Here is a 10,289-nt window from a genome sequence, read left to right on the forward strand (position 1 = left end):
GTATTCAGTTTATTACCTTTCACATCCGGTGCACTCCTTAAAAATTTAGAGATCCTGCTGTTTTGCTTTCAATTGCAAGTTTAATGAGAAAAATATTTTAGGAAATAAAAAATAATAGAACGTCTCGTAACACATATATTAACACTACTTAAATTATCTAATATTTTATTGTTACATTACATTGATAACACAGCTCTTTACGCAACCATTCTTCCAGGCTTAAAATTATGATGTTCTAAAATTCTTTTGTAATAAATAATTATTATGGCATCTTACAATACATAGATATTTACCTCACTTAAGTTATTATCTTTTTTTTCTTCTTATTTCCTAGACATAGTTGGGTACTTGTTATTCGAGGAAAAGGGATTTTGCTTCATGTTGTGATTGAAATCAGATTTAATTGGATACCTATAAGCGACGTCACGCATGTGTGTCAAACCTGATTGGCTTCTGAATCGACAAATGCCACAATTTACCAACGATGACGTCCCTTTCAGGTATCCAATTCTTCAAGCGAAAATGTTTCCGAGAATAAAACTATGGTATTAGAGAATTCTTCTGTAATAAAGAAATAATAGAAAATTTTATAATTTATTACTATGATATACCACAGATTGAGAATTTTAATTTTGATGACTTATTTTATAAACTTTTGACTTCAGGGGTTAACTAATGTTTATGTTCTAGATAATTAAGTACCCCAATAATCTTCACTCAAATTCTCTCGTAAGAATTTAAATTACATTATTTTTAGAGTTCTTCGTGTAAACTTTTCCCTTACATTAAATTAAAATATTTGAAAATTCTTTCGTATTGAAGAATTATGAAGGCATCTCATATTAGCTACATTAATTCCACCTAAAGTATTTTCTTAATAATTTGTATTACATTATTGATAGAATTTTTTAAGTAAACTTAATCCCGAGAGTAAAGTTATAGCATTAGAGAATTATGTAATAAAGAATTATTCAAACATCTAATAATACACACCTCACTTCACGTAAATTGTCGCTTAATATATTTTATTATTAAATTATAGATAGGATTTAATCAAGTTTGCTCGGTTATTTTTAGATATTTCTTATGCAATATAGATAATACATTAACTACATCTCTAATATTTTATAATTAACTTATAATTCTCCTAATATTTCATAATTAAATTATTGATAGAATTCTAGCACAATTGTTCCCTGATCTAAAGTTATAGTATTAGAGATTAATAAAGGATAATTGGAGAGCATTTAATATTATAAAATGCGCAAGTAAAATTATTCTCTAATATTATATTATTAGAAAACTTATAATCTAATTTTCATTTAATATATAATTAGATATGTAAAATATATATTTATATATAATTTAATAAAATTGTTAAAATTACCTTTTCAATTTCACACAACTTACAAAATATTGAAGATCAACAAATTTTAATTCATAAGAATTTATCAAAAGCATTTTTAAAAAAATCTACAATTGTAATAACATGATATAAATAGAATCCCAAATAAGGGTCTATCATGAAAGGCTCTTTTTTTTAAATATGCATTAAGTATTTTTTTCTTTGAATTTTTTGTTTCAATTAACAATTAACACTTAATTCTTATAGTGTAAATGATTAATAATCCATTTAAATAAAAATTGAAAAACATTAGTAACTCAATTATAATAGTAGAAATAACTTACCAGTTGAGGATAGAGACAATATAGCAATTATAAAAGTATCTTTTACAACCACGAGCAATTAAAATATATTCGTATCTTAATTTTAATAGGTAAAAGAACAAAGAAGCTATGCAATTTAATAAGAATACAATTCTGAAATATTGGCTTTAAGAAAAATCATTCTTCCACATGCCTTTTTATAGCACTAATATCTCCACAGTTCTATTGAAAACCTTAAAACTATAGATTATTATTAAAAAAAAAAAAAAAAAAAAAGACAGAGAATTTTAAGTTTAAATTTTAAGAACGAATTTTTGAAGAAAAAAAAAATTATAATTTATTTGATTGTTTTCGTCATATTTGAGGTAAGTTAATTCGAGATCGCAACGCTCGAGTACGCCCTCTAGCGAATAGATTATTTTCAGGCTTTTATTTATTAAGTTTTTATTTAGTTCCATCAGAATCATTAGCAGAGTAGGACGCCATTTTTTTAGCAGCAAATGAAAAGCAAAACTTCCTTAAGGAAAAGGCTGAAAAACTTGAAAAAACGACCCAGAACATTAGTAAATCTTTCTGAAACAAAACGCACCCATTATTTGAAGAAGAATTTCTTAATTGTTTTTACCGTTCTATTATCAACAATGTAACTTCCGATTTCGTTATCGTAGCTGTTACAGATGTGTGTATTACAGTAAAATAAATTTTTTTAGTCTTCAATTCATTACAAATTGAAGTGAAGTCAACATTGCTTACTTCATTCCAATGAATAAATGTAATTTCAGAACGTATAGAATTGTAATGGTTATAGATTCTTCTTCTTCTTTATAGAATAGTATATATTTCTGTATCTATATAACTCAAAAAACAACAGTAAAGAATCATCCGAATTACTTGAAATAGTATAATTTGTGTTGATTATTAATAAATTTTTATCTTTTTCTTGGTAAGTATTTTTTTAATTTTGAATGATTTTTTAATTTTGATCGAAAAGTAAATTTAACCGAGTATATGGCTTTATACCATGCTCTAAAGTATCATGTTAAAATTATCAAAATGCTCTTCAGAATTATCATGTATTTTACCTTTTATGATTTACCAAATTTCACCACATTTACTTTCAAACAGCAGGGTAATAAAACCATATTTTATTGTTAATTTTTATCGAAAGTTATAACCAAAACGCTTCAGTGAACATTACCGTGCTTTTTGATATTCCCATAGAGCCAGAAACACGGAAAAACTTTACCATATTCTGGTAGTTTTGACCATACTTTCGTGTACAACTAGAATAATTATATTTCCATGAACATATTTACTCACCAAGCATGTTGAAAATAAAGAATATAAATTAAAATAAAAAAATTTCGAATGAATTAAAAGGGAAAAAATAATTATGCATCAAATTAAGTTTTTTTTCCTAACTGAGTAGTTATCCTAACTGATTTGTTAAAAAAAAAAGTGTTAGCGAGTGAGAAAGATTGAGAGGAAATATTAAAAGAAATAAATGGTGCAGCCGTACAATAAAGACCTGTTGCAGAAGATGGAATAATACGTTGAAGGGGACTTCGAAAGATAACCCGAAACTTGTTTTTATAAGGGTTGGTTCGTTTTATTCATTTGTCATTCGTTTTGTCATCATGCCAGTCAACAGCAGTTAACAATATTTTATGTTTCTTTTTATTTTTGAAAAATTAAAACTATTATTTGTCAGAAAACTTGAAATATGTGCCTCAAATAATATTAGTTTTCCTCTAATGTATAGACCTTACCTGTTTTTTGAGTGGCATTTTTTTATAAATCTAATATAAATAAAAGTTTAAAAAACAAATGTTGTAAATTTTAAATAAAAACAATGTAAAATTATTATTTGTACAATTAATATAATTATTACAAATAAGTAACAATCTAAGACTTTTTTTAAATTTAATGAATAAAAAGAATTTAACAATAATTTTATATATATTCCCAAAATTCATTTATAAAATTAAAAAAATTCATAGCTACTAATAAATTTATTATTTTTAAATAAAACAATTTCATTTTATGATGACATTTTTGGCTTAGAAAATATATTATAATTGTTGTTGAATTATTATTGTTAAAGGAAATTTTCCTTAGTGTAAATTTAAAGCAGAATAATAAAGGACATTAAAAAAATATAAACAAATACTTCCATGTAATTGGATGGTATAACAGGGGAATGAAAAACCAGTTAGTATAAGAAAATTATAAAGTAGTTTCGTATTGTAAATATAAAAAAAATCCCACCTATCCTTTATAAAAATTTTATCTTCAACTTTGATTTTAATTATGGTCATAAAAATCACTTTTTATATTTTAATAGTTTGTTTATCTGATTTTTCTATGTTTTCAGTAGATTATTAAAAGAAATTTTTGACTGTAAATTGAAAGAAAATCAGTAATTTAAAAATAAGAGAAAGAAATTTTAAGGAATTGTCTATAAACTTTACCACATTGCTCATAAAGGACTCCCAAATAACGACAGGCCCAGGGCCCCTAAAATCATAAAAACGGCTCTGGAGTAGGCTTCTAAATGTCTCTTTCCAAAACAGAATTGACTTTTGTTTTGGGTTATAAAGTGGTATGATACCACCTCTGGTTTCGGTGATTTTTAAAAGTTGTATTAAAAAAAAAAAAAAAAATTCACGGTGGCAAGTTATCAAATAAACACACTGTATATTTTCAATCAAATTTTCATTCCACATGGCAACCAAAGACAACTAACTGTAACTAAAGAAAGAAAAATCAAATGATCATATTAATTAAATTAATTGTTTTTAATAATTGCAATAAAAGGAATAATATTCAATCAGTGCGAAACATGTTGCTGTTTCCTAAAAAAAAAAAGTTCTTCGATTCTAGGGTCCATTGTACTAACAGCAACACAGAGGCTAGCTTTCAGTTCAATTCCGCAACGGTACTTATTTTTAATTGCCCCTACTGTTGATAACGTTTTTTTTCTCTCGCACAAATACGTTGTTGTGAAGGGTAATAATGTCTTTACAACCTTTCGACTTAATATTTGATTCTCGTTTTTGATTGTAAAACAAAAGTGAATTATTGCTAAACCCGAAAAATTAATTTTGATTGTGCCGTCGGATGTTAATAGCAATCAGGAAACGATTGAAATTCTTATTTTTCTTTTTTCCAGCTTAGAAATTCAAACAATATATGAGTGTTCTAGCTATTCGAAAAGCTGTCAGAATTTATATTGACAAACAATTCCTTTTAGTGAAAATATTGTTGTAAATTCGGATTGTAGTAACTAGAAAAGGATTTAAACTTATATTATCATCCGGGACATTTAAAATTAGATTACCTAAGCCATGTGGGGAAAAAAAAGTCGAGATTTTGATTGACCATAAAGTTATTTTGTCGATAATATCGTGATAAATTATGTTCTAGTTATCTGGAAGCGATTGAAATTTGAATTGCAATCACGAACACAACTTCTATAGAGGCCATTTTTGAAAAGTGTTCGTACTTTTGATTGCAAGATTTTATCGTCACAGACACGAAAGCGAGTTAATAAAAGCGTAGCAAAAAAGGTAAAATGTTTCCGAGTGTAACACATTTAAAATAATTATTTTTCCTTCATAACAAAAAATATGTGTCTGATGTTTATATATATCTAAATATTCGAAATGAGTTTCGTAATTATCTTCAGAGAGTTTTATCCTCTATAATTTAACCAAACACGATCCGGACAGTTTTACTTTGTGCAACTTAGAATCCTGAATCCATATTTTTCAAACTGTTGTCACGAATGCATTCCTTCTATTTGCGGTCAATTTTGCCAAATTATAGTAAAAATATGTCATTCTTGTTTAAGTAACAATTCAGTTCATTGCTTTGTTTTCAGTTATTTTTTTAGGTAAATCATTTTTAAAATGGAAATTAGTCTTAAATTTTCAACCAAATTCTTTTTCATATATAATTTTATTTTTGTATTTAAGTCCACGTTATAACTACAAACTTTTACACTAAGTATTTGTTTATATTGAAGTACTTTTAACTGGGATTTTTCTGTCTTCGGGATCGTGACATGCCTGTACCCAAAGTGTGATTTTTATTATTAAAGTGCATAAGTGACCATGCACTTTTTATAAAATAGAAAAATAAAAAAGTGCCTGATCCACTTCAGCAGTCAACAGATAAGCGAAAAACGTTTGATCAAATTATAGATGTATTTATCGTTTAATATTATTACTTATTTGTAAAAGAAATATCTCGGCAATTGCACCATGGAAACCCCTTAAATCTAATATGCTTAAATTTCAGATCTTCCCAAGTTTTAAAAATATCTCAAAATTTTCACTTGCCCCCTGAACAACTTTGACATGCTCGAACACCTTCTTCGATTTCACATAAATAAAAACATATGAATGTACCCATTATTAATCTGTTGAAAAAAATGAATTTATATATACTTCAACATATATACTTCATCATTATACATAACAGTATAAATCAGAAGTATTAAGTAATATTAGCAAAGAACTATTTGGTATAATATAACAAGATAGTATTAAGCAGTGATCGAGTAAATACAGAGTATTATGTATGCTTAAATGCATGTGTGTATGTATGTGTGTACCTTATACAAATCTTCAATTATGCACCGATCCTATTGTTCAACTTTTGTTGTTTAAGGAGTTCTATCAATTCAACTTTCTAATTTTTTTTATCAAAAACCAGTCTAGAGATATTTTATAAAAAGAGTCTCAGCAATTACCCTATTTATGTTTCCTTTTTTAAAAATAAAACTTTAAAAAGTATTCTGCAGATGTTGTAATAAGCTGCAACGATCGCTGTCGTGCAGATGTGTTTTCGATACACCAATAATAGATACTAAATATAAAATAATTATTACCAAGGTACTGTGGAAAGAGGTATTTCTAATACAGCGAAATTTACAGGCAAACATTGTTGATTACGGTATTTTTCGATTATTAGGAACTGACCTTGAGCAATGGCATTATACCATACTAAATAAAATTAAATTAATCTTTATTATGATAGAGTGAACTTTTATTATAATGTGTTTTGCGTTAATTTCATAACATAAAGCCACCAGGAAGTTCACCAAATAAAAATAATGGAACTATTTTTGTTGAATTAATTGTTTCGATATATGCTTATAAATAGTGTGCATGGTTGATATCGAATTTTTGATTATTTACTATTTTTTTCTATTCGTACAAAGAACAGGTATTCAGCTAGTTAATAAAAAAGAAGAGATATCAAAATTACCAAGTACTAGAGGCATGTTTACATCCTTTAACATATTACATTTAAACGATATTATTAACTTTTATATCAATTATTTTCTAATACGCAGCTATTGCTTCCTTTTCCTTTCTTTTCTATTGACAAGTGCATGCTCTTCAACATAGCTATGTCAGGCAAGGAAATTTTTAGGACTGATATTTTCTACTTCCAGGGCCTTATTACTGCATGAACCCACAAGACCTGGACTCTGGTTATTGATTGAGTAGCTCATTTAATATCTGCTGTAAGAAACATTTAATTTTTTTCTTCTAGATTATTTCTCAACTTATCAATTAATATTTGTAATGCATTCTACTACATTTTGAAAAACATTGTTATTATTCTTATTCAACACTGCAAATTATTGTTATTCACATTATAATCAACCGAAGTCTTTAAGTTCCTATGCTTTTGCCATATTTATATGAATAATATACTTTTCAGAATTCTTATATACTTTCGAAAACAACCATTGATGTTTTTTACTAGACTTACTCTTAATAGAAAAAACAGTAAATATTTTTAAAATGCATGATAATTTCGCAACCCTTTTCGATTTCTTTAAGTGACTTTTTAATTGAGACTTTTTAACCTTAAAGACAAAAAACACTGCTATGTTTTAAATGAGACACTAAACGGAAGATGAGGCCCTAGGCCCAAGTTCACCATTGTCGGACCTGGTGAATAAATAACAGAGATATAAAAAAAAATGTACGATATAATAATGAATAAAAGATAAAAGAAGCATATTAAAAATTGTTCTTTATTTGTAAAATAGGTTACAAAGAAAAACTCAAAACAGAGTCCATTTTAGTGTTCACAACAATTTTACAAACACACTTAAAAAAAAGTGTCACCACAAGGCAAATACAAAGGAATGCTTTCAAAAACAAGATTTCTTAAGATACATAAACACAGAATGACATAAAATCTTTTTTATAGGAACTATCAATATCAATAAGCACTGACCACTTTTATAGCAGTATTTCTCAACAACTGTGGTATTTCAGATACATATTTTAGAATATTATATTCAAAAATTAATTTAAGTACTTCATAAATAGTAGGCGTTAACTTTCAATATAAGTTAGATTCATTACTAGGCAACAAAATAATCCCGAACAATAACTGAAGAGACAGGAAGAGCATGTAAAGTGACACTAAGAAAACAATCAAATTTTTGAGATTAAGAACACGTTATTTAACTTATTCCGTCAAAATAACATGCACAGAGAAACATGTTTAATAACGTGTTTAAGAATATGTAATTTAACCTATTCCAGCAAGACAACATGTACAAAGAAACATGTTTACAGAACGTGTTTAAGAATATGTTATTTTACATATTCCGTAATGTCATCAAAAAAGCTATTTTTAAATAATGAAAAAAAATTATCGATGTTTAATATTATCTAACCACTTTGCTATAATCCTAATCTAGTTTCCTTTACTTGCTTTTTGTAGTAACTTGTACTTCATTTTTGATTTGCTAATATAAGACGCAACAAAAGAACATATTTAAATACCATATTTAAAGAACATGTTATCTAATTTCTTTTGTTAAGTTTTCAAAAAAAGAAGGTTTTCAAGGGATAAAAGAAAATGTTTTGCAAGCAGTTCATTGATGTTTAATTCCTTCTTAAACTAATAAAAAAATAAATATAAGACTTGCTAAAATATCACATAACATCTTCCACTATGCTTTTCAATTGAGATCTTTAGTGCTGTGATTATTAAAAAGTACTAAAATATGTAATCTAAATCTCTGAAGGTTTCTTTAAATTTCATACATTCGAAATATTAGAAAAATGTCGAACATGAACTTCATATTAAAAAAAAAACATTAGCCATTGTTTCACAATTATTGAAACTTTGAAATGCAGAACTCAAATAAATTGCTAGCTTTAAATTGTATTAAAATCTTATAATATGAACTCAACTAAATAAAGAGAATCTGTTAAACATCGCCAAAGTTTAACCCATAAGTTGTATCTTTAGGTAATCAGTGTAAAGAGAAATTCGTGTAAAAAGGTTAAATGACCAATTAAATTAAAAAAGATGATATTGAAAGAAAATTATATAGGTCCATTTCAAGTCCTTAAACAAATTTCTAACAAAAAAAAAACATATCTTCAGAAACCAAATTCAAATAAATGAAGTTAAATGTTATAATTGATTAAGGAAAACTTATTATTAAAAGAAAAACGAAAAACAGGTTAACAATTTTAAAAAAAATTAATGAAGAAATTAAATTTTATTTTGTTTTGAAAAAGCAGTGTTGTTATATAACAATACATATTAAAATCGTTTGATTATCTGTGTCAAACAAACGATAACAAAAGTAACAGTTAAAGTGGAAGTAATACTTAACTTTTCACTGTCGTGTTTTGATGAAATATTTGACATTGAAAAATATTTCGTTAGGGCGAAAACGAGAATACTTTCCTATAAAGTTAAGTGGACTTTTTTATTTCTTTCTTTATATAGGTAACTTCTCTCTCAGACTCGAATGGTGTTTTCGCCCTCCGTGTGACCTTCACCTGGTAACCGTGCATAAGTTAGAAACGCAGGTTGCATTCTGAAATGGCCTTTTCTTCCATCCGGATGAGGGCTGGGTGAGGGATACGATAAAAGAAAAGTTCCGGAAAAAAAAATTATTTCGAACAACTTTTGTTTTTTAATGAAGGTATACATACGTTTTCTATTTCCGTGCCAGTTACAGGCCGAATAATCGTTTAGTGTGGCGAATAAAAATTCTTTTAGCATCCGGTATGCCGCAAATGATATTTAGAATTTCATCAGATAAGAAACATTTCGACCATTTTATTGGTATAAATAAAACAAACAAAAGAAAAAAATTAACAATGAAAACGTTATTTTGTCCAAACATTAAGTAAAAGTAATGGGTACAGTTATACCCTAAACATATGTGCCTCCACGTTGTAGTAAAATAAAGAGTATTGAAACTAAAAAACTTAAAAAATTTCTATGAATTAAAAACATTATTGAAAAATAATGGTAGAAGTACTACTTTGTAAGACACTTGTGGAATCCGGTTTTTTGTAACTCACATTACACTTAAACTTTTTTTAAATGAAAAGAATAATAAAATGTCTCAAAACATCATATTTATTAATCCTAAACTCTGACAACAATTTTCATCGTATATGATCTTAAACCTCATGCAACTCACTAGAAAATTTAGAAAAGTAGAAACTGCAATGTAGCGAAAAAGAACTAGATAGATTAAAAAAAATTCTAAATATGCTATTTTTCAAAATAATTATAAAAGAACAATAAAATTTGTTCAAAATAGTTGTTTAAAAAAT

This window comes from Parasteatoda tepidariorum, chromosome 3 (genome assembly GCF_982258835.1).
Source record: "Parasteatoda tepidariorum strain Cologne lab strain chromosome 3, Ptep-v5.0, whole genome shotgun sequence".
Lineage (NCBI taxonomy): Eukaryota > Metazoa > Arthropoda > Arachnida > Araneae > Theridiidae > Parasteatoda > Parasteatoda tepidariorum.